This window comes from Tursiops truncatus, unplaced genomic scaffold (assembly GCF_011762595.2).
Source record: "Tursiops truncatus isolate mTurTru1 unplaced genomic scaffold, mTurTru1.mat.Y mat_scaffold_275_arrow_ctg1, whole genome shotgun sequence".
In the NCBI taxonomy this organism is placed as follows: Eukaryota; Metazoa; Chordata; class Mammalia; order Artiodactyla; family Delphinidae; genus Tursiops; species Tursiops truncatus.
Genome location: NW_022983256.1, coordinates 40,068 through 64,999, shown reverse-complemented (window position 1 = coordinate 64,999; position 24,932 = coordinate 40,068). Strand labels below are relative to the sequence as shown.

General features: G+C 54.8%; 4 long non-coding RNA genes across 13 annotated transcripts in view; all 4 read right to left on the bottom strand.

Annotated features, from left to right (window-relative positions):
• Nucleotides 1-24,932, bottom strand: part of LOC141277737 (uncharacterized) — a 70,910-nt gene that overhangs the window by 6,488 nt on the left and 39,490 nt on the right. For 8 of the 10 annotated variants that reach the window (XR_012329511.1, XR_012329514.1, XR_012329518.1 and 5 more), the window contains 6 exons: nt 24,526-24,648; nt 23,957-24,088; nt 23,384-23,517; nt 23,112-23,213; nt 22,811-22,941; nt 22,240-22,377 (listed from right to left, as the gene is read on the bottom strand). This is a non-coding gene — a long non-coding RNA (uncharacterized lncRNA). Of the gene's footprint in view, nt 1-22,239; nt 22,378-22,810; nt 22,942-23,111; nt 23,214-23,383; nt 23,518-23,956; nt 24,089-24,303; nt 24,361-24,525; nt 24,649-24,932 lie in introns of all 10 variants that reach the window. The other 2 variants (XR_012329510.1, XR_012329512.1) reach the window with 2 other exon arrangements.
• Nucleotides 3,785-6,519, bottom strand: LOC141277740 (uncharacterized). Its single transcript, XR_012329521.1, has 3 exons — nt 6,368-6,519; nt 4,329-4,451; nt 3,785-3,808 (listed from the first exon to the last, which is right to left on the bottom strand). It is a non-coding gene; the product is annotated as an uncharacterized lncRNA (long non-coding RNA).
• Nucleotides 9,151-14,439, bottom strand: LOC141277739 (uncharacterized). The gene is made up of 5 exons (XR_012329520.1): nt 14,412-14,439; nt 12,372-12,494; nt 11,730-11,851; nt 9,691-9,813; nt 9,151-9,170 (listed from the first exon to the last, which is right to left on the bottom strand). It is a non-coding gene; the product is annotated as an uncharacterized lncRNA (long non-coding RNA).
• Nucleotides 17,136-19,798, bottom strand: LOC141277738 (uncharacterized). Its single transcript, XR_012329519.1, has 3 exons — nt 19,777-19,798; nt 17,735-17,857; nt 17,136-17,214 (listed from the first exon to the last, which is right to left on the bottom strand). It is a non-coding gene; the product is annotated as an uncharacterized lncRNA (long non-coding RNA).

Genomic DNA, 24,932 nt, shown 5'->3' with positions numbered 1-24,932 from the left:
TGGTTGGGTTCACCTCTTACGTTTCACCGAACTCTGCGAGAAGACAGGGACCTGCAGCCTCACAGTTGGGCTCCACGGTAAGGTGTGCGGGACAGACCTCAAACTGACCCACGGCATGGAGCGACACCCGCCATCGAGAGGTCTACAAGAGAGCCGCTGCAGCTAGCCCACAGGTCCCAGAAAACTAGGATGCCTCTTTATGTAAGTGAGTTTTGGGGGAGATTTGTTGCAAAGCATTATCGCAGCAAGAGCTGACTAGTACAACGTTCTCCAAATCACTGCCACGTCCACGGCTGCCACCGTGCCTACGTGTAAGGCAACTGTGTCCTCGAACTTTGAGAACTCCTGAATTCTCGGTGCCTCTCCAACACAATGTACGTGGCTAAGGTGTCCCCAGATAACTTCACTAACGTACCACCGAGACCGCCCTAAGCTTTTATTGAACGTAATGCAACGCTCTTTCTATTCGTTCTCTGTTTTCTACTGTGGTAAAATGCTTTCCGTCACTCTAAAAGGATGGAAAATCGGCACAAAACACTCTGTGGATAGTTGTTTTTCACAAAGGAAATCACAAACGAAACAGGCATTTCGCCGGGTGTAGAGCACTAACGCCCCCTAGTGCCTCTCAATGCCAAGTGGACAGAGGCACTTCATTAAATATCGAATCCCAGCTCTCTCCGCTTGAGAGGGAGAGCAAGCCATTCTCAGGTGGAGGAGGGATGTTTTCAGCAGCTATCTGCAACATTCTGTGGACCTGGCCACTGTGTAGCTACAAAGAAACCTTTTGTCTGAGGAAACTAACTAAGAAACTTGAAAGTGGAGGAAGAGAGAAAGAATGAGACAACACCCTCATCTCGGTGACTCATCCACTTATTCGTTCACTTACCAAATCAAATATCCACTACGCGTAGAGAGTCCTGGGCTGAAAACCCGCACAGAACACGGAGACGTACCCCCATTCGCAGGGAGGTTAGATACCAGAGAGGGAGACAAGATGTAGATTACCTTACGGCAGTTCCGCACATGTCCTGTTAAAGTGTTTGCAGCTTCAGGGGAGAGAAGGGATCCAGAAATCGCTTGGATTCTCAGTGAAGTCTTCCCCAGAGAAGGAGGTGCAAAATAGGCGGACTGGAAGAAACAAAAAAATTAACCTCGTGGGTAGATATGAAACGGAGCAGAGGTTCACAGATATTTACACCCCGTTCTTTCTTGAAACGTCTAGAAAGTGAAACTGAAGCCAAATTACGGAGGGCCTTGAGTGTCAGTCTTCGGAGCTTGGCCGTACGGCGTTGACAGCGGGTGCCACGGACGGCTCGGACGAGGGCAAGGGCATAACCCAAGAGCCCTGGGAGGTGTAGGAGAGGTCGCAGCGAGGAGATAGAAAGGCATGCGATTCTCCGGAGCAGTCACCGTAACCCAGGCGTAAACTCATAAACGGTAGATGCCGAGTAAGGGCGACACAGATGGCAGGGAGGAGTACGAGGGACACTAGAAAGGAAAACGCTCAGGGCTTCACCAGGGATTGGGTGCATTCCTTTCTCCCTCTAGCAGAGGTTATCAGTAACCGGGCTAGTCGCTGGGAATCAAGAGTAAGCAAACCAGGGCGTGATCTCTTCTTCCTCACGGACCACGGGGTAAACTTACCTACTGAAACTGGATGGGAAAGGCGATGACGGCCATAAGCGAGAGGTGTGTGGTGTCACGTGAGCTACGGTAGGGGGACGTGATGAGCTGAGTAGGTAAGGGGACGCTTTCTTGACCAAGTGACACCTGAGAAGAGATGAGAAGGGTGAGGCGGCATCAGTCAGCTGCAAACTAAACAGAGGGACACTGCCTGCAGAGGGGCAGCACGGGCAATGCGCCGTTGTAAGTATGCAGGCCTGAGAGGAGGCCACTGTGGGCAGGATGACTGAGAATGAAAGGAAGGAGCTGCAAGACGATGGCCGCAGAGATCACGCTCCACCCTGCCCAGGCGATGCCCTGCCCTGCGGACTAGCACACCCAGAGAGAGAGTACCGGTGCACAGCCAGCCGAGAAGCCTGCTCGAGAATGCAAGGCAAGGCTGCTTCTTTCACCAAGAAAGTCTTGCCTGGTAAACTAAACGGCGTATCGATGGAGCGGACACGTGACTTTACATTCTGAAGCAGGCGCCCCGCCTTACGGAACGGCGACGGTTCTCAGGGGGGCCGGGCAGGAGCCGCCCCGGCGTCCGTCCCAGGGACCCACCCGCCTGCGGGACCTCCGGCCGCCTCGCAGGAAGCTACGACGCCCAGTCCCGTGGCTACCTGTGCAGCGAGGTGTACTCCGCGGACTGCGTGCCACACACACTTCAAGTGGGAGGGCGGCCTGAGTGGCAAGGCGAGAGGCGGCCTGCCGCGCGTACCAAGAAGGCGCTCTTCGGCCTGGGCCTAGGTGCTTGCGCCGCCCCCCTGGGCCTACCGGGCTCTGAGGGCCCTGCCCTGGACCCCCCTGCCCCCCTGCCCTTGGTTCAGTCACAGCAGAGGTGGCCACACCCACACCCTCTGTGACCTCGGCGTTCCACCCTCCTGCAGCCCCGCCCGCACCCCCTCCGCCGGTTGCCCTGGGCTACGGAAGCTGCATCCTGGGGCCAGGGGGTTCCCAGGAGGCCAAGGGAAGACACGAGGGCCTTAAATGAGTCGCAGAGGCCTTACGTGGGCTTGTGTGGTTGGGTTCACCTCTTACGTTTCACCGAACTCTGCGAGAAGACAGGACCTGCAGCCTCACAGTTGGGCTCCACGGTAAGGTGTGCGGGACAGACCTCAAACTGACCCACGGCATAGGAGCGACACCCGCCATCGAGAGGTCTACAAGAGAGCCGCTGCAGCTAGCCCACAGGTCCCAGAAAACTAGGTGCCTCTTTATGTAAGTGAGTTTTGGGGAGATTTGTTGCAAAGCATTATCGCAGCAAGAGCTGACTAGTACAACGTTCTCCAAATCACTGCCACGTCCACGGCTGCCACCGTGCCTACGTGTAAGGCAACTGTGTCCTCGAACTTTGAGAACTCCTGAATTCTCGGTGCCTCTCCAACACAATGTACGTGGCTAAGGTGTCCCCAGATAACTTCACTAACGTACCACCGAGACCGCCCTAAGCTTTTATTGAACGTAATGCAACGCTCTTTCTATTCGTTCTCTGTTTCTACGTGGGTAAAATGCTTTCCGTCACTCTAAAAGGAGGGAAAATCGGCACAAAACACTCTGTGGATAGTTGTTTTTCACAAAGGAAAATCACAAACGAAACAGGCATTTCGCCGGGTGTAGAGCACTAACGCCCCCTAGTGCCTCTCAATGCCAAGTGGACAGAGGCACTTCATTAAATATCGAATCCCAGCTCTCTCCGCTTGAGAGGGAGAGCAAGCCATTCTCAGGTGGAGGAGGGATGTTTTCAGCAGCTATCTGCAACATTCTGTGGACCTGGCCACTGTGTAGCTACAAAGAAACCCTTTGTCTGAGGAAACTAACTAAAGAAACTTGAAAGTGGAGGAAGAGAGAAAGAATGAGACAACACCCTCATCTCGGTGACTCATCCACTTATTCGTTCACTTACCAAATCAATATCCACTACGCGTAGAGAGTCCTGGGCTGAAAACCCGCACAGAAACACGGAGACGTACCCCCATTCGCAGGGAGGTTAGATACCAGAGAGGGAGACAAGATGTAGATTACCTTACGGCAGTTCCGCACATGTCCTGTTAAGTGTTTGCAGCTTCGGGGGAGAGAAGGGATCCAGAAATCGCTTGGATTCTCAGTGAAGTCTTCCCAGAGAAGGAGGTGCAAAATAGGCGGACTGGAAGAAACAAAAAAATTAACCTCGTGGGTAGATATGAAACGGAGCAGAGGTTCACAGATATTTAGACCCCGTTCTTTCTTGAAACGTCTAGAAAGTGAAACTGAAGCCAAATTACGGAGGGCCTTGAGTGTCAGTCTTCGGAGCTTGGCCGTACGGCGTTGACAGCGGGTGCCACGGACGGCTCGGACGAGGGCAAGGGCATAACCCAAGAGCCCTGGGAGGTGTAGGAGAGGTCGCAGCGAGGGAGATAGAAAGGCATGCGATTCTCCGGAGCAGTCACCGTAACCCAGGCGTAAACTCATAAACGGTAGACGCCGAGTAAGGGCGACACAGATGGCTGGGAGGAGTACGAGGGACACTAGAAAGGAAAACGCTCAGGGCTTCACCAGGGATTGGGTGCATTCCTTTCTCCCTCTCACAGAGGTTATCAGTAACCGGGCTAGTCGCTGGGAATCAAGAGTAAGCAAAACAGGCGTGATCTCTTCTTCCTCACGGACCACGGGGTAAACTTACCTACCTGAAACTGGATGGGAAAGGCGATGACGGCCATAAGCGAGAGGTGCGTGGTGTCACGTGAGCTACGGTAGGGGGACGTGATGAGCTGAGTAGGTAAGGGGACGCTTTCTTGACCAAGTGACACCTGAGAAGAGATGAGAAGGGTGAGGCGGCATCAGTCAGCTGCAAACTAAACAGAGGGACACTGCCTGCAGAGGGGCAGCACGGGCAATGCGCCGTTGTAAGTATGCAGGCCTGAGAGGAGGCCACTGTGGGCAGGATGACTGAGAATGAAAGGAAGGAGCTGCAAGACGAGGCCGCAGAGATCACGCTCCACCCTGCCCAGGCGATGCCCTGCCCTGCGGACTAGCACACCCAGAGAGAGAGTACCGGTGCACAGCCAGCCGAGAAGCCTGCTCGAGAATGCAAGGCAAGGCTGCTTCTTTCACCAAGAAAGTCTTGCCTGGTAAACTAAACGGCGTATCGATGGAGCGGACACGTGATTTTACATTCTGAAGCAGGCGCCCCGCCTTACGGAACGGCGACGGTTCTCAGGGGGGCCGGGCAGGAGCCGCCCCGCGCGTCTGTCCCAGGGACCCACCCGCCTGCGGGACCTCCGGCCGCCTCGCAGGAAGCTACGACGCCCAGTCCCGTGGCTACCTGTGCAGCGAGGTGTACTCCGCGGACGCGTGCCACACACACTTCAAGTGGGAGGGCGGCCTGAGTGGCAAGGCGAGAGGCCGGCCTGCCGCGCGTACCAAGAAGGCGCTCTTCGGCCTGGGCCTAGGTGCTTGCGCCGCCCCCCTGGGCCTACCGGGCTCTGAGGGCCCTGCCCTGGACCCCCTGCCCCCCTGCCCTTGGTTCAGTCACAGCAGAGGTGGCCACACCCACACCCTCTGTGACCTCGGCGTTCCACCCTCCTGCAGCCCCGCCCGCCCCCCCTCCGCCGGTTGCCCTGGGCTACGGAAGCTGCATCCTGGGGCCAGGGGGTTCCCAGGAGGCCAAGGGAAGACACGATGGCCTTAAATGAGTCGCAGAGGCCTTACGTGGGCTTGTGTGGTTGGGTTCACCTCTTACGTTTCACCGAACTCTGCGAGAAGACAGGGACCTGCAGCCTCACAGTTGGGCTCCACGGTAAGGTGTGCGGGACAGACCTCAAACTGACCCACGGCATGGAGCGACACCCGCCATCGAGAGGTCTACAAGAGAGCCGCTGCAGCTAGCCCACAGGTCCCAGAAAACTAGGTGCCTCTTTATGTAAGTGAGTTTTGGGGAGATTTGTTGCAAAGCATTATCGCAGCAAGAGCTGACTAGTACAACGTTCTCTAAATCACTGCCACGTCCACGGCTGCCACCGTGCCTACGTGTAAGGCAACTGTGTCCTCGAACTTTGAGAACTCCTGAATTCTCGGTGCCTCTCCAACACAATGTACGTGGCTAAGGTGTCCCCAGATAACTTCGCTAACGTACCACCGAGACCGCCCTAAGCTTTTATTGAACGTAATGCAACGCTCTTTCTATTCGTTCTCTGTTTCTACGAGGGTAAAATGCTTTCCGTCACTCTAAAAGGAGGGAAAATCGGCACAAAACACTCTGTGGATAGTTGTTTTTCACAAAGGAAAATCACAAACGAAACAGGCATTTCGCCGGGTGTAGAGCACTAACGCCCCCTAGTGCCTCTCAATGCCAAGTGGACAGAGGCACTTCATTAAATATCGAATCCCAGCTCTCTCCGCTTGAGAGGGAGAGCAAGCCATTCTCAGGTGGAGGAGGGATGTTTTCAGCAGCTATCTGCAACATTCTGTGGACCTGGCCACTGTGTAGCTACAAAGAAACCTTTTGTCTGAGGAAACTAACTGAAGAAACTTGAAAGTGGAGGAAGAGAGAAAGAATGAGACAACACCCTCATCTCGGTGACTCATCCACTTATTCGTTCACTTACCAAATCAAATATCCACTACGCGTAGAGAGTCCTGGGCTGAAAACCCGCACAGAACACGGAGACGTACCCCCATTCGCAGGGAGGTTAGATACCAGAGAGGGAGACAAGATGTAGATTACCTTACGGCAGTTCCGCACATGTCCTGTTAAAGTGTTTGCAGCTTCAGGGGAGAGAAGGGATCCAGAAATCGCTTGGATTCTCAGTGAAGTCTTCCCAGAGAAGGAGGTGCAAAATAGGCGGACTGGAAGAAACAAAAAAATTAACCTCGTGGGTAGATATGAAACGGAGCAGAGGTTCACGGATATTTAGACCCCGTTCTTTCTTGAAACGTCTAGAAAGTGAAACTGAAGCCAAATTACGGAGGGCCTTGAGTGTCAGTCTTCGGAGCTTGGCCGTACGGGGTTGACAGCGGGTGCCACGGACGGCTCGGACGAGGGCAAGGGCATAACCCAAGAGCCCTGGGAGGTGTAGGAGAGGTCGCAGCGAGGGAGATAGAAAGGCATGCGATTCTCCGGAGCAGTCACCGTAACCAGGTGTAAACTCATAAACGGTAGACGCCGAGTAAGGGCGACACAGATGGCAGGGAGGAGTACGAGGGACACTAGAAAGGAAAACGCTCAGGGCTTCACCAGGGATTGGGTGCATTCCTTTCTCCCTCTAACAGAGGTTATCAGTAACCGGGCTAGTCGCTGGGAATCAAGAGTAAGCAAAACAGGCGTGATCTCTTCTTCCTCACGGACCACGGGGTAAACTTACCTACCTGAAACTGGATGGGAAAGGTGATGACGGCCATAAGCGAGAGGTGCGTGGTGTCACGTGAGCTACGGTAGGGGGACGTGATGAGCTGAGTAGGTAAGGGGACGCTTTCTTGACCAAGTGACACCTGAGAAGAGATGAGAAGGGTGAGGCGGCATCAGTCAGCTGCAAACTAAACAGAGGGACACTGCCTGCAGAGGGGCAGCACGGGCAATGCGCCGTTGTAAGTATGCAGGCCTGAGAGGAGGCCACTGTGGGCAGGATGACTGAGAATGAAAGGAAGGAGCTGCAAGACGAGGCCGCAGAGATCACGCTCCACCCTGCCCAGGCGATGCCCTGCCCTGCGGACTAGCACACCCAGAGAGAGAGTACCGGTGCACAGCCAGCCGAGAAGCCTGCTCGAGAATGCAAGGCAAGGCTGCTTCTTTCACCAAGAAAGTCTTGCCTGGTAAACTAAACGGCGTATCGATGGAGCGGACACGTGACTTTACATTCTGAAGCAGGCGCCCCGCCTTACGGAACGGCGACGGTTCTCAGGGGGGCCGGGCAGGAGCCGCCCCGCGCGTCCGTCCCAGGGACCCACCCGCCTGCGGGACCTCCGGCCGCCTCGCAGGAAGCTACGACGCCCAGTCCCGTGGCTACCTGTGCAGCGAGGTGTAGTCCGCGGACGCGTGCCACACACACTTCAAGTGGGGAGGGCGGCCTGAGTGGCAAGGCGAGAGGCCGGCCTGCCGCGCGTACCAAGAAGGCGCTCTTCGGCCTGGGCCTAGGTGCTTGCGCCGCCCCCCTGGGCCTACCGGGCTCTGAGGGCCCTGCCCTGGACCCCCTGCCCCCCTGCCCTTGGTTCAGTCACAGCAGAGGTGGCCACACCCACACCCTCTGTGACCTCGGCGTTCCACCCTCCTGCAGCCCCGCCCGCCCCCCCTCCGCCGGTTGCCCTGGGCTACGGAAGCTGCATCCTGGGGCCAGGGGGTTCCCAGGAGGCCAAGGGAAGACACGAGGGCCTTAAATGAGTCGCAGAGGCCTTACGTGGGCTTGTGTGGTTGGGTTCACCTCTTACGTTTCACCGAACTCTGCGAGAAGACAGGGACCTGCAGCCTCACAGTTGGGCTCCACGGTAAGGTGTGCGGGACAGACCTCAAACTGACCCACGGCATGGAGCGACACCCGCCATCGAGAGGTCTACAAGAGAGCCGCTGCAGCTAGCCCACAGGTCCCAGAAAACTAGGTGCCTCTTTATGTAAGTGAGTTTTGGGGAGATTTGTTGCAAAGCATTATCGCAGCAAGAGCTGACTAGTACAACGTTCTCCACATCACTGCCACGTCCACGGCTGCCACCGTGCCTACGTGTAAGGCAACTGTGTCCTCGAACTTTGAGAACTCCTGAATTCTCGGTGCCTCTCCAACACAATGTACGTGGCTAAGGTGTCCCCAGATAACTTCACTAACGTACCACCGAGACCGCCCTAAGCTTTTATCGAACGTAATGCAACGCTCTTTCTATTCGTTCTCTGTTTCTACGTGGGTAAAATGCTTTCCGTCAATCTACAAGGATGGAAAATCGGCACAAAACACTCTGTGGATAGTTGTTTTTCACAAAGGAAAATCACAAACGAAACAGGCATTTCGCCGGGTGTAGAGCACTAACGCCCCCTAGTGCCTCTCAATGCCAAGTGGACAGAGGCACTTCATTAAATATCGAATCCCAGCTCTCTCCGCTTGAGAGGGAGAGCAAGCCATTCTCAGGTGGAGGAGGGATGTTTTCAGCAGCTACCTGCACCATTCTGTGGACCTGGCCACTGTGTAGCTACAAAGAAACCTTTTGTCTGAGGAAACTAACTAAAGAAACTTGAAAGTGGAGGAAGAGAGAAAGAATGAGACAACACCCTCATCTCGGTGACTCATCCACTTATTCGTTCACTTACCAAATCAAATATCCACTACGCGTAGAGAGTCCTGGGCTGCAAACCCGCACAGAACACGGAGACGTACCCCCATTCGCAGGGAGGTTAGATACCAGAGAGGGAGACAAGATGTAGATTACCTTACGGCAGTTCCGCACATGTCCTGTTAAAGTGTTTGCAGCTTCGGGGGAGAGAAGGGATCCAGAAATCGCTTGGATTCTCAGTGAAGTCTTCCCAGAGAAGGAGGTGCAAAATAGGCGGACTGGAAGAAACAAAAAAATTAACCTCGTGGGTAGATATGAAACGGAGCAGAGGTTCACAGATATTTAGACCCCGTTCTTTCTTGAAACGTCTAGAAAGTGAAACTGAAGCCAAATTACGGAGGGCCTTGAGTGTCAGTCTTCGGAGCTTGGCCGTACGGGGTTGACAGCGGGTGCCACGGACGGCTCGGACGAGGGCAAGGGCATAACCCAAGAGCCCTGGGAGGTGTAGGAGAGGTCGCAGCGAGGGAGATAGAAAGGCATGCGATTCTCCGGAGCAGTCACCGTAACCCAGGCGTAAACTCATAAACGGTAGACGCCGAGTAAGGGCGACACAGATGGCAGGGAGGAGTACGAGGGACACTAGAAAGGAAAACGCTCAGGGCTTCACCAGGGATTGGGTGCATTCCTTTCTCCCTCTCACAGAGGTTATCAGTAACCGGGCTAGTCGCTGGGAATCAAGAGTAAGCAAAACAGGCGTGATCTCTTCTTCCTCACGGACCACGGGGTAAACTTACCTACCTGAAACTGGATGGGAAAGGCGATGACGGCCATAAGCGAGAGGTGCGTGGTGTCACGTGAGCTACGGTAGGGGGACGTGATGAGCTGAGTAGGTAAGGGGACGCTTTCTTGACCAAGTGACACCTGAGAAGAGATGAGAAGGGTGAGGCGGCATCAGTCAGCTGCAAACTAAACAGAGGGACACTGCCTGCAGAGGGGCAGCACGGGCAATGCGCCGTTGTAAGTATGCAGGCCTGAGAGGAGGCCACTGTGGGCAGGATGACTGAGAATGAAAGGAAGGAGCTGCAAGACGAGGCCGCAGAGATCACGCTCCACCCTGCCCAGGCGATGCCCTGCCCTGCGGACTAGCACACCCAGAGAGAGAGTACCGGTGCACAGCCAGCCGAGAAGCCTGCTCGAGAATGCAAGGCAAGGCTGCTTCTTTCACCAAGAAAGTCTTGCCTGGTAAACTAAACGGCGTATCGATGGAGCGGACACGTGATTTTACATTCTGAAGCAGGCGCCCCGCCTTACGGAACGGCGGCGGTTCTCAGGGGGGCCGGGCAGGAGCCGCTCCGCGCGTCCGTCCCAGGGACCCACCCGCCTGCGGGACCTCCGGCCGCCTCGCAGGAAGCTACGACGCCCAGTCCCGTGGCTACCTGTGCAGCGAGGTGTACTCCGCGGACGCGTGCCACACACACTTCAAGTGGGAGGGCGGCCTGAGTGGCAAGGCGAGAGGCCGGCCTGCCGCGCGTACCAAGAAGGCGCTCTTCGGCCTGGGCCTAGGTGCTTGCGCCGCCCCCCTGGGCCTACCGGGCTCTGAGGGCCCTGCCCTGGACCCCCTGCCCCCCTGCCCTTGGTTCAGTCACAGCAGAGGTGGCCACACCCACACCCTCTGTGACCTCGGCGTTCCACCCTCCTGCAGCCCCCCCCCCCCCCCCTCCGCCGGTTGCCCTGGGCTACGGAAGCTGCATCCTGGGGCCAGGGGGTTCCCAGGAGGCCAAGGGAAGACACGAGGGCCTTAAATGAGTCGCAGAGGCCTTACGTGGGCTTGTGTGGTTGGGTTCACCTCTTACGTTTCACCGAACTCTGCGAGAAGACAGGGACCTGCAGCCTCAGAGTTGGGCTCCACGGTAAGGTGTGCGGGACAGACCTCAAACTGACCCACGGCATGGAGCGACACCCGCCATCGAGAGGTCTACAAGAGAGCCGCTGCAGCTAGCCCACAGGTCCCAGAAAACTAGATGCCTCTTTATGTAAGTGAGTTTTGGGGAGATTTGTTGCAAAGCATTATCGCAGCAAGAGCTGACTAGTACAACGTTCTCCAAATCACTGCCACGTCCACGGCTGCCACCGTGCCTACGTGTAAGGCAACTGTGTCCTCGAACTTTGAGAACTCCTGAATTCTCGGTGCCTCTCCAACACAATGTACGTGGCTAAGGTGTCCCCAGATAACTTCACTAACGTACCACCGAGACCGCCCTAAGCTTTTATCGAACGTAATGCAACGCTCTTTCTATTCGTTCTCTGTTTCTACGTGGGTAAAATGCTTTCCGTCAATCTACAAGGATGGAAAATCGGCACAAAACACTCTGTGGATAGTTGTTTTTCACAAAGGAAAATCACAAACGAAACAGGCATTTCGCCGGGTGTAGAGCACTAACGCCCCCTAGTGCCTCTCAATGCCAAGTGGACAGAGGCACTTCATTAAATATCGAATCCCAGCTCTCTCCGCTTGAGAGGGAGAGCAAGCCATTCTCAGGTGGAGGAGGGATGTTTTCAGCAGCTACCTGCAACATTCTGTGGACCTGGCCACTGTGTAGCTACAAAGAAACCTTTTGTCTGAGGAAACTAACTAAAGAAACTTGAAAGTGGAGGAAGAGAGAAAGAATGAGACAACACCCTCATCTCGGTGACTCATCCACTTATTCGTTCACTTACCAAATCAAATATCCACTACGCGTAGAGAGTCCTGGGCTGCAAACCCGCACAGAACACGGAGACGTACCCCCATTCGCAGGGAGGTTAGATACCAGAGAGGGAGACAAGATGTAGATTACCTTACGGCAGTTCCGCACATGTCCTGTTAAAGTGTTTGCAGCTTCAGGGGAGAGAAGGGATCCAGAAATCGCTTGGATTCTCAGTGAAGTCTTCCCAGAGAAGGAGGTGCAAAATAGGCGGACTGGAAGAAACAAAAAAATTAACCTCGTGGGTAGATATGAAACGGAGCAGAGGTTCACAGATATTTAGACCCCGTTCTTTCTTGAAACGTCTAGAAAGTGAAACTGAAGCCAAATTACGGAGGGCCTTGAGTGTCAGTCTTCGGAGCTTGGCCGTACGGGGTTGACAGCGGGTGCCACGGACGGCTCGGACGAGGGCAAGGGCATAACCCAAGAGCCCTGGGAGGTGTAGGAGAGGTCGCAGCGAGGGAGATAGAAAGGCATGCGATTCTCCGGAGCAGTCACCGTAACCCAGGCGTAAACTCATAAACGGTAGACGCCGAGTAAGGGCGACACAGATGGCAGGGAGGAGTACGAGGGACACTAGAAAGGAAAACGCTCAGGGCTTCACCAGGGATTGGGTGCATTCCTTTCTCCCTCTCACAGAGGTTATCAGTAACCGGGCTAGTCGCTGGGAATCAAGAGTAAGCAAAACAGGCGTGATCTCTTCTTCCTCACGGACCACGGGGTAAACTTACCTACCTGAAACTGGATGGGAAAGGCGATGACGGCCATAAGCGAGAGGTGCGTGGTGTCACGTGAGCTACGGTAGGGGGACGTGATGAGCTGAGTAGGTAAGGGGACGCTTTCTTGACCAAGTGACACCTGAGAAGAGATGAGAAGGGTGAGGCGGCATCAGTCAGCTGCAAACTAAACAGAGGGACACTGCCTGCAGAGGGGCAGCACGGGCAATGCGCCGTTGTAAGTATGCAGGCCTGAGAGGAGGCCACTGTGGGCAGGATGACTGAGAATGAAAGGAAGGAGCTGCAAGACGAGGCCGCAGAGATCACGCTCCACCCTGCCCAGGCGATGCCCTGCCCTGCGGACTAGCACACCCAGAGAGAGAGTACCGGTGCACAGCCAGCCGAGAAGCCTGCTCGAGAATGCAAGGCAAGGCTGCTTCTTTCACCAAGAAAGTCTTGCCTGGTAAACTAAACGGCGTATCGATGGAGCGGACACGTGACTTTACATTCTGAAGCAGGCGCCCCGCCTTACGGAACGGCGACGGTTCTCAGGGGGGCCGGGCAGGAGCCGCTCCGCGCGTCCGTCCCAGGGACCCACCCGCCTGCGGGACCTCCGGCCGCCTCGCAGGAAGCTACGACGCCCAGTCCCGTGGCTACCTGTGCAGCGAGGTGTACTCCGCGGACGCGTGCCACACACACTTCAAGTGGGAGGGCGGCCTGAGTGGCAAGGCGAGAGGCCGGCCTGCCGCGCGTACCAAGAAGGCGCTCTTCGGCCTGGGCCTAGGTGCTTGCGCCGCCCCCCTGGGCCTACCGGGCTCTGAGGGCCCTGCCCTGGACCCCCTGCCCCCCTGCCCTTGGTTCAGTCACAGCAGAGGTGGCCACACCCACACCCTCTGTGACCTCGGCGTTCCACCCTCCTGCAGCCCCGCCCCCCCCCCCCTCCGCCGGTTGCCCTGGGCTACGGAAGCTGCATCCTGGGGCCAGGGGGTTCCCAGGAGGCCAAGGGAAGACACGAGGGCCTTAAATGAGTCGCAGAGGCCTTACGTGGGCTTGTGTGGTTGGGTTCACCTCTTACGTTTCACCGAACTCTGCGAGAAGACAGGGACCTGCAGCCTCACAGTTGGGCTCCACGGTAAGGTGTGCGGGACAGACCTCAAACTGACCCACGGCATGGAGCGACACCCGCCATCGAGAGGTCTACAAGAGAGCCGCTGCAGCTAGCCCACAGGTCCCAGAAAACTAGGTGCCTCTTTATGTAAGTGAGTTTTGGGGAGATTTGTTGCAAAGCATTATCGCAGCAAGAGCTGACTAGTACAACGTTCTCCAAATCACTGCCACGTCCACGGCTGCCACCGTGCCTACGTGTAAGGCAACTGTGTCCTCGAACTTTGAGAACTCCTGAATTCTCGGTGCCTCTCCAACACAATGTACGTGGCTAAGGTGTCCCCAGATAACTTCACTAACGTACCACCGAGACCGCCCTAAGCTTTTATTGAACGTAATGCAACGCTCTTTCTATTCGTTCTCTGTTTCTACGTGGGTAAAATGCTTTCCGTCACTCTAAAAGGAGGGAAAATCGGCACAAAACACTCTGTGGATAGTTGTTTTTCACAAAGGAAAATCACAAAGGAAACAGGCATTTCGCCGGGTGTAGAGCACTAACGCCCCCTAGTGCCTCTCAATGCCAAGTGGACAGAGGCACTTCATTAAATATCGAATCCCAGCTCTCTCCGCTTGAGAGGGAGAGCAAGCCATTCTCAGGTGGAGGAGGGATGTTTTCAGCAGCTACCTGCACCATTCTGTGGACCTGGCCACTGTGTAGCTACAAAGAAACCTTTTGTCTGAGGAAACTAACTAAAGAAACTTGAAAGTGGAGGAAGAGAGAAAGAATGAGACAACACCCTCATCTCGGTGACTCATCCACTTATTCGTTCACTTACCAAATCAAATATCCACTACGCGTAGAGAGTCCTGGGCTGCAAACCCGCACAGAACACGGAGACGTACCCCCATTCGCAGGGAGGTTAGATACCAGAGAGGGAGACAAGATGTAGATTACCTTACGGCAGTTCCGCACATGTCCTGTTAAAGTGTTTGCAGCTTCGGGGGAGAGAAGGGATCCAGAAATCGCTTGGATTCTCAGTGAAGTCTTCCCAGAGAAGGAGGTGCAAAATAGGCGGACTGGAAGAAACAAAAAAATTAACCTCGTGGGTAGATATGAAACGGAGCAGAGGTTCACAGATATTTAGACCCCGTTCTTTCTTGAAACGTCTAGAAAGTGAAACTGAAGCCAAATTACGGAGGGCCTTGAGTGTCAGTCTTCGGAGCTTGGCCGTACGGCGTTGACAGCGGGTGCCACGGACGGCTCGGACGAGGGCAAGGGCATAACCCAAGAGCCCTGGGAGGTGTAGGAGAGGTCGCAGCGAGGGAGATAGAAAGGCATGCGATTCTCCGGAGCAGTCACCGTAACCCAGGCGTAAACTCATAAACGGTAGACGCCGAGTAAGGGCGACACAGATGGCAGGGAGGAGTACGAGGGACACTAGAAAGGAAAACGCTCAGGGCTTCACCAGGGATTGGGTGCATTCCTTTCTCCCTCTCACAGAGGTTATCAGTAACCGGGCTAGTCGCTGGGAATCAAGAGTAAGCAAAACAGGCGTGATCTCTTCTTCCTCACGGACCACGGGGTAAACTTACCTACCTGAAACTGGATGGGAAAGGCGATGACGGCCATAAGCGAGAGGTGCGTGGTGTCACGTGAGCTACGGTAGGGGGACGTGATGAGCTGAGTAGGTAAGGGGACGCTTTCTTGACCAAGTGACACCTGAGAAGAGATGAGAAGGGTGAGGCGGCATCAGTCAGCTGCAAACTAAACCGAGGGACACTGCCCGCAGAGGGGCAGCACGGGCAATGCGCCGTTGTAAGTATGCAGGCCTGAGAGGAGGCCACTGTGGGCAGGATGATTGAGAATGAAAGGAAGGAGCTGCAAGACGAGGCCGCAGAGATCACGCTCCACCCTGCCCAGGCGATGCCCTGCCCTGCGGACTAGCACACCCAGAGAGAGAGTACCGGTGCACAGCCAGCCGAGAAGCCTGCTCGAGAATGCAAGGCAAGGCTGCTTCTTTCACCAAGAAAGTCTTGCCTGGTAAACTAAACGGCGTATCGATGGAGCGGACACGTGATTTTACATTCTGAAGCAGGCGCCCCGCCTTACGGAACGGCGGCGGTTCTCAGGGGGGCCGGGCAGGAGCCGCTCCGCGCGTCCGTCCCAGGGACCCACCCGCCTGCGGGACCTCCGGCCGCCTCGCAGGAAGCTACGACGCCCAGTCCCGTGGCTACCTGTGCAGCGAGGTGTACTCCGCGGACGCGTGCCACACACACTTCAAGTGGGAGGGCGGCCTGAGTGGCAAGGCGAGAGGCCGGCCTGCCGCGCGTACCAAGAAGGCGCTCTTCGGCCTGGGCCTAGGTGCTTGCGCCGCCCCCCTGGGCCTACCGGGCTCTGAGGGCCCTGCCCTGGACCCCCTGCCCCCCTGCCCTTGGTTCAGTCACAGCAGAGGTGGCCACACCCACACCCTCTGTGACCTCGGCGTTCCACCCTCCTGCAGCCCCGCCCGCCCCCCCTCCGCCGGTTGCCCTGGGCTACGGAAGCTGCATCCTGGGGCCAGGGGGTTCCCAGGAGGCCAAGGGAAGACACGAGGGCCTTAAATGAGTCGCAGAGGCCTTACGTGGGCTTGTGTGGTTGGGTTCACCTCTTACGTTTCACCGAACTCTGCGAGAAGACAGGGACCTGCAGCCTCACAGTTGGGCTCCACGGTAAGGTGTGCGGGACAGACCTCAAACTGACCCACGGCATGGAGCGACACCCGCCATCGAGAGGTCTACAAGAGAGCCGCTGCAGCTAGCCCACAGGTCCCAGAAAACTAGATGCCTCTTTATGTAAGTGAGTTTTGGGGAGATTTGTTGCAAAGCATTATCGCAGCAAGAGCTGACTAGTACAACGTTCTCCAAATCACTGCCACGTCCACGGCTGCCACCGTGCCTACGTGTAAGGCAACTGTGTCCTCGAACTTTGAGAACTCCTGAATTCTCGGTGCCTCTCCAACACAATGTACGTGGCTAAGGTGTCCCCAGATAACTTCACTAACGTACCACCGAGACCGCCCTAAGCTTTTATTGAACGTAATGCAACGCTCTTTCTATTCGTTCTCTGTTTCTACGTGGGTAAAATGCTTTCCGTCAATCTACAAGGATGGAAAATCGGCACAAAACACTCTGTGGATAGTTGTTTTTCACAAAGGAAAATCACAAAGGAAACAGGCATTTCGCCGGGTGTAGAGCACTAACGCCCCCTAGTGCCTCTCAATGCCAAGTGGACAGAGGCACTTCATTAAATATCGAATCCCAGCTCTCTCCGCTTGAGAGGGAGAGCAAGCCATTCTCAGGTGGAGGAGGGATGTTTTCAGCAGCTACCTGCACCATTCTGTGGACCTGGCCACTGTGTAGCTACAAAGAAACCTTTTGTCTGAGGAAACTAACTAAAGAAACTTCAAAGTGGAGAAAGAGAGAAAGAATGAGACAACACCCTCATCTCGGTGACTCATCCACTTATTTGTTCACTTACCAAATCAAATATCCACTACGCGTAGAGAGTCCTGGGCTGCAAACCCGCACAGAACACGGAGACGTACCCCCATTCGCAGGGAGGTTAGATACCAGAGAGGGAGACAAGATGTAGATTACCTTACGGCAGTTCCGCACATGTCCTGTTAAAGTGCTTGCAGCTTCAGGGGAGAGAAGGGATCCAGAAATCGCTTGGATTCTCAGTGAAGTCTTCCCAGAGAAGGAGGTGCAAAATAGGCGGACTGGAAGAAACAAAAAAATTAACCTCGTGGGTAGATATGAAACGGAGCAGAGGTTCACAGATATTTAGACCCCGTTCTTTCTTGAAACGTCTAGAAAGTGAAACTGAAGCCAAATTACGGAGGGCCTTGAGTGTCAGTCTTCGGAGCTTGGCCGTACGGGGTTGACAGCGGGTGCCACGGACGGCTCGGACGAGGGCAAGGGCATAACCCAAGAGCCCTGGGAGGTGTAGGAGAGGTCGCAGCGAGGGAGATAGAAAGGCATGCGATTCTCCGGAGCAGTCACCGTAACCCAGGTGTAAACTCATAAACGGTAGACGCCGAGTAAGGGCGACACAGATGGCAGGGAGGAGTACGAGGGACACTAGAAAGGAAAACGCTCAGGGCTTCACCAGGGATTGGGTGCATTCCTTTCTCCCTCTCACAGAGGTTATCAGTAACCGGGCTAGTCGCTGGGAATCAAGAGTAAGCAAAACAGGCGTGATCTCTTCTTCCTCACGGACCACGGGGTAAACTTACCTACCTGAAACTGGATGGGAAAGGCGATGACGGCCATAAGCGAGAGGTGCGTGGTGTCACGTGAGCTACGGTAGGGGGACGTGATGAGCTGAGTAGGTAAGGGGACGCTTTCTTGACCAAGTGACACCTGAGAAGAGATGAGAAGGGTGAGGCGGCATCAGTCAGCTGCAAACTAAACCGAGGGACACTGCCTGCAGAGGGGCAGCACGGGCAATGCGCCGTTGTAAGTATGCAGGCCTGAGAGGAGGCCACTGTGGGCAGGATGATTGAGAATGAAAGGAAGGAGCTGCAAGACGAGGCCGCAGAGATCACGCTCCACCCTGCCCAGGCGATGCCCTGCCCTGCGGACTAGCACACCCAGAGAGAGAGTACCGGTGCACAGCCAGCCGAGAAGCCTGCTCGAGAATGCAAGGCAAGGCTGCTTCTTTCACCAAGAAAGTCTTGCCTGGTAAACTAAACGGCGTATCGATGGAGCGGACACGTGATTTTACATTCTGAAGCAGGCGCCCCGCCTTACGGAACGGCAACGGTTCTCAGGGGGGCCGGGCAGGAGCCGCCCCGCGCGTCCGTCCCAGGGACCCACCCGCCTGCGGGACCTCCGGCCGCCTCGCAGGAAGCTACGACGCCCAGGCCCGTGGCTACCTGTGCAGCGAGGTGTACTCCGCGGACGCGTGCCACACACACTTCAAGTGGGAGGGCGGCCTGAGTGGCAAGGCGAGAGGCCGGCCTGCCGCGCGTACCAAGAAGGCGCTCTTCGGCCTGGGCCTAGGTGCTTGCGCCGCCCCCCTGGGCCTACCGGGCTCTGAGGGCCCTGCCCTGGACCCCCTGCCCCCCTGCCCTTGGTTCAGTCACAGCAGAGGTGGCCACACCCACACCCTCTGTGACCTCGGCGTTCCACCCTCCTGCAGCCCCGCCCGCCCCCCCTCCGCCGGTTGCCCTGGGCTACGGAAGCTGCATCCTGGGGCCAGGGGGTTCCCAGGAGGCCAAGGGAAGACACGATGGCCTTAAATGAGTCGCAGAGGCCTTACGTGGGCTTGTGTGGTTGGGTTCACCTCTTACGTTTCACCGAACTCTGCGAGAAGACAGGGACCTGCAGCCTCACAGTTGGGCTCCACGGTAAGGTGTGCGGGACAGACCTCAAACTGACCCGCGGCATGGAGCGACACCCGCCATCGAGAGGTCTACAAGAGAGCCGCTGCAGCTAGCCTACAGGTCCCAGAAAACTAGACTCTTCTTCACGTAAGTGAGTTTTGGGGAGATTTGTTGCAAAGCATTATCACAGCAAGAGCCGACTAGTACAACATTCTCCAAATCACTGCCATGTCCACGGCTGCCACCGTGCCTACGTGTAAGGCAACTGTGTCCTCGAACTTTGAGAACTCCTGAATGACTTCTCGGAGCCTCTCCAACACAATGTACGTGGCTAAGGTGTCCCCAGATAACTTCACTAACGTACCACCGAGACCGCCCTAAGCTTTTCTTAAACGCAATGCAACCCTCTTTCTATTCGTTTTCTGTTTCTACGTAGGTAAAATGCTTTCCGTCAATCTAAAAGGATGGAAAATCGGCACAAAACACTCTGTGGATAGTTGTTTTTCACAAAGGAAAATCACAAACGAAACAGGCATTTCGCTGGGTGTAGAGCACTAACGCCCCCTAGTGCCTCTAAATGCCAAGAGAACAGCGGCAGTTAATTAAATATCGAATCCCAGCTCTCTCCGCTTGAGAGGGAGAGCAAGCCATTCTCAAGTGGAGGAGGGATGTTTTCAGCAGCTATCTGCAACATTCTGTGGACCTGGCCACTGTGTAGCTACAAAGAAACCTTTTGTCTGAGGAAACTAACTGAAGAAACTTGAAAGTGGAAAAAGAGAGAAAGAATGAGACAGTACCCTTATCTCGGTGACTCATCCACTTATTCGTTCACTTACCAAATCAAATATCCACTACCTGTAGAGAGTACTGTGCTGAAAACCGCACAGAACACGGAGACGTACCCCCATTCGCAGGGAGGTTAGATACCAGATAGGGAGATAAGATGTAGATTACCTTACGGCAGTTCCGCACATGTCTTGTTAAACTGTTTACAGCTTCAGGGGAGAGAAGGGATCCAGAAATCGCTTGGATTCTCAGTGAAGTCTTCCCAGAGAAGGAGGTGTAAAGTAATTTGACCAAAAAAAAAATTAACGTCATAGAGAGATATGAAACAGAGCAAAGATGCACAGATATTTACAACCAGTTCCTTTTTAAAAGTCTTGAAGTGAAATTAAAGCCAAATTATGGAGGGTCTTGAGTGTCAATCCTAAGAGTTTGGCTGTATTGGGTTGACAGTGGGTGCCACGGATGGATTAGAAGAGGGCACTGGCATAACCCAAGAGCCTTGGGAGGTGTAAGAGAGGTTGTAGTGAGGAAGATAGAAAGACATGCTATTCTCCGAAGCAATCGTCGTAATCCAGGTGTAAAATAATAAATGATAGAAGCAGAGTAACGGCAACACAGATGGAAGGGAGGAGTATGAGAGACACTAGAAAGAAAAACTGTCAGGGCTTCACCATTGATTGGATACATTCATTTCTCCATTTAACACAGGTTATCAGTAACTGTGCTAGTCGCTGGGAACTAAGAGTACGCAAAACAGTCATGATCTCCTACTCACGGACCATATGGTAAACACCTATCTAAAACTGGATGTGAAATGTGATGAAGGCTATAAGCGAGAGGTACATGGTGTTATGTGAGCTACGGTAGGGGGATGTGATGAGTTGAGTAGGTTAGGGGATACTCTCTTGACAAAGTGACACCTGCGAGGACATGAGAAGGAGGAGGAGGCATCAATCAGTTGCAAACTAAACAGAAGGACATTTCCTGCAGAGGGGCAGCATGGGCAATGTGCCGTTGTAAGTATGCAGGCCTGAAAGGAGGCCACTGTGGGCTGGAAGATTGAGAATGAAAGGAAGGAGGGGCAAGACGAGGCTGCAGAAATCATGCTCCACCCTGCCCAGGGGATGCCCTGCCCTGCGGACTAGCACACCCAGAGTGCCAGTGCACAGCCAGATGAGAAGCCTGCTCTAGAATGCAAGTCAACACTGCTTCTTTCACCAAGAAAGTATTGCCTGTTAAACTAAACAGCATATCTAGTGGACATATCATTTACATTCTGAAACAAGCTCCTTAACTTACGGAACGGCAACAGTTCTCAGGCGCCGGTCAGGAGCCTCCCGGCGTGTGTCCCAGGGACCCACCTGCCTGCGACCTTCAGCTGCCTGGCAGGAAGCTACGCGCCAACTCCTATGGCTATCTGTGCAGCGAGGTGTATTCCGCAGACACGTTCCGCACACACTTCAAGTCGGAGGGCGGACTCAGTGGCAAGGTGAGAGGCTGGCCTGCCGTGCAGACCAAGAAGGCGCTCTTTGTCCTGGGCCGAGATGCTCGTGCCACCTCCCTGGGCCTGCCGGGCTCTGAGGGCCCTGCCCTGGACCCCCTGCTCCCCTGCACTTTGTTCAGTCACAGCAGAGGTGGCCACACCCACACCCTCTGTGAGGTCAGTGTTCCACCCTCCTGCAGCCCTGCCCCCTCTCCGCAGGTTGCCATGAACTACAGAAGCTGCATCCTGAGGCCAGGGGGTTCCGAGGATGCCAAGGGCAGACATATGGCCTTAAATGAGTCGCAGAGGCCTTAAGTGGGCTTGTGTGGTTGGGCTCACCTCTTATGTTTCAGTGAACTTTGTGAGAAGACAGGGCCTGGGAGCTGCATCCTCACAGTTGGGCTCCACAGTAAGATGTGTGCGACACACCTCAAACTGACCCAAAACATGGAGCAATACCAGCCATCTAGAGGTCTAAAAGAGAGCCGCTGCAGCTAGCCCACAGGTCCAAGAAAAATAAATTCTTATTTATGTAACTGAGTTTTGGGGAGATTTGTTCCAAAGCATTATCACAGCAAGAGCTGACTAATAGAACATCCTCCAAATCACTGCTATGTACATGGCTGCCACCATGCCTACATATAAGGCAATTGTGTCCTCAAACTTTGAGAATTCTTGAATTCTTGGTGCCTCTCCAACACAATGTACATGACTAAACTTTCCCCAAATAGCTTCACTAATGTACCACAAAGATCTCCCTAAACTTTTATTAAATGTAATGCAAAGTTCTTTCTATTCATTTTTTGTTTCTACGTAGTTAAAATGACTTTTATCAATCTAAAAGGATGGAAAATTGGAACAAAACATTTTGTGGATAGTTGTTATCCACAAAGGAAAATCACAAACAAAACAGGCATTACACTGAGTGTAGAGCACTAATGCCCCTGGTGTCTGTAAATGCCAAGTGAACAACGGTTTGATCGCAGAAAGACTGAACGAACGGTGAGTCCTGTGCGCAGATGCTCAGCTGGCGCCCCGTACGTGGGGAAGTCACTGGGGCTTCCAGAGCCTCCACGGAGACTGGCAGCAGCCCCAGGTCCTCACAGTGAACGGCATCATGGGCCCCAAAGCCTCCCCTCTGGATCTACCTGTTCTTGACGTTTCTCCTCAGTGGGGTGAGACCGTATATGCCCTTCTGTGTCTGACTTGTCTCGCCGACCATCGTGTCCTCGGTGCATCCACGTGGCATCAAGTGTCAGGGGTTCACCTCTTTGCATGCAGAAGGACTGAGAAAAGAATAAAGAAAAGAGAGGAACGTTGCGTGCAAGTCTGGTGACAACTGGTGATGAGAACCCGAGGGAAGGCACTGTGACCAGGGGCGCTGGGCCCTGTGAGGCCCTGGGGTTGCTGCCAGTCTCCTTGGAGGCTCACCAACTCCCAGTCACTACCCCAAGTGGGGGGCCGCCAAATGGGCGTCTTTGCCAGGGACCCACTGCTCGTTCAGTCTTCCTGTGGCCAGCCCTTCGTCCTGAGAGCAATGCTCTCACAGGCCGCACGGGAGCGCGGGCAACAGTTTACTAAGCTGTGAAGCCATCACAACTGCCATTTGTTCGACCATTTCCGTCACCCCGAAAATGTCCCTCATGCCCTTGGCTATTAATCCGTCTCCTCGGCAGCCCCTGACAACCAGGGACTTACTCTCTGCCTCTGTGGATCTACCTTTTCTGGACGTTTCTCCTCAGTGTGGTCAGAGCCTGTGTGTCCTTCTGTGTCTGACTGGTCTCGCCAACCATCGTGTCCTCATGGTGCATCCAGGTGGCAGCGAGTGTCAGGGGTTCACCCTTTTCATGCTGAGGAACAGAAAAAAGATAAAAGAAAAGAATGGAACATTGCATGTAAGTCTGGTGACAGCTGGTGATGAGAACCAGAGGGAAGGCTCTGGGGCAGGGGGCGCCGTGCCCTGTGAGGCCCTGGGGCTGCTGCGAGTGTCTGAGGAGGCTCAGCAACTCCCAGTCACTACCTCAAGTGGGGAGCCATCAACTGAGAGTCTGGGCCCAGGACCCACTGCACGTTCAGTCTTCCTGCAGTCAGCCCTTCGTTCTGAGAGCGATGTTCTCACAGGCTACAACGGGAAGCATGGGGACAGTTTACTGAGCTGTGCAGCCCTCCCTACTGCCGTGCTTTGGATCATTTCCATCACCCCCAAAATATCCCTCAGGCCCTTACCAATCACTGCATCCTCTCGCCAGCCCCTGACAACCAGGAAACCACTCTCTGCCTATGTGGATCTACCTGTTCTGGATGTTTCTCCTCAGTGGGGTCACACCCTGTGTGTCCTTCTGTGTCTAACTTCTCTCCCATAGCGTAGAAGTCTCAGGGTGCATCCAAGTGGCAGCGAGTGTCAGGGCTTCACCACTTTGCATGGCCTAGTGACGTAAAGCAGAGAAGATAAAAGAAAAGAACGTTGCATGCAAGTCTGTTGACAGCCGGTGATGAGAAACAGAGGGGAGGCTCTGGGGACGGGCACGCCGTGCTCTGTGAGGCCCTGGGCCTGCTGCCAGTCTCCAGGGAGGCTCAGAAAGCCCCAGTGACTTCCCCACGTGGGGGGTGCCAGCTGAGTGTCTGGGCCCAGCAGCCACTGTTCAATCAGTCTTCGTGTGGTCAGCCCTTCTTCCTGAGAGCGATGCTCTCAACGGCTGCACCGGTGTGTGGGGGACAGTTTACCAAGCTGTGCAGCCATCACTACTGCCATGTTTTGGACCATTTACGTCACCCCAAAAATGTCCCTCACGCCCTTAGCTATCACTCCGCCCCCACGGCAGCCCCTGACAACGAGGGACTTACTCTCTGACTCTGTGGATCTACCTGCTCTGTACGTTTCTCCTCAGTGGAGTCAGACCCTGCGTGTCCTTTTGTTTCTGACGGCTCTCGCTGAGCATCGTGTCCTCAGGGTGCATACACGTGGCAGCAAGTGTCAGAGCATCACCCCTTTGCGTGCTGAGGGACAGAGAAAAGATAAAAAAAAAAGAATGGAACATTGCATGCGAGTCTGGTGACAGCCGGTGATGACAACCAGCGGGAAGGCCCTTGGGCCGGGTGCGCCATGAACTGTGAGGCCCTGGGGGTGCTGCCGGTCTCTGTGGAGGCTCCGCAAGTACCAGTGACTTCCCCATGTGGGCAGCACCAGCTCAGGGTCTGGGTCCAGGACTCACTGTGCATTCAGTCTTCCTGCAGTCAGCCCTTCATCCTGAGAGCGATGCTATTACAGGCTGCAACGGGGAGCATGGGGACAGTTTACTGAGCTGTGCAGCCATCTTTACTGCCGTGCTTTGGATCACTTCTGTCACCCCAAAATGTACCTCACACCCTTAGCTATCACTCCGTCCCCTCGCCAGCCCCTGACAACCAGGAACCCACTGACTATGTGGATCTACCTGTTCTTGAAGTTTCTCCTCAGTGGTGTCACATCCTGTGTGTCCTTTTGTGTCTGACTTCTCTCGCTCAGCATCGTGTTCGCAGGGCACATCCACGTGGCAGCGAGTGTCAGTGCTTCACGCCTTTCCACGGCCCAGTGACGTAAGGAAAAAAAGAGAAAAGAAAGGAACATTGCATGCAAGTCTGCTGACAGCCGATGATGCCACGGACGGATTGGAAGCGGGCAATGGCAAAACCCAAGAGCCTTGGGACGTGTAAGAGAGGTTGTAGGGTGGAAGATAGAAAGACATGCTATTCTCTGAAGCAATCATCGTAATCCAGGTGTAAAATAATAAATGGTAGACCCGGAGTAATGGCAACACAGACGGAAGGGAGGAGTATGAGAGACACTAGAAAGAAAAACGGT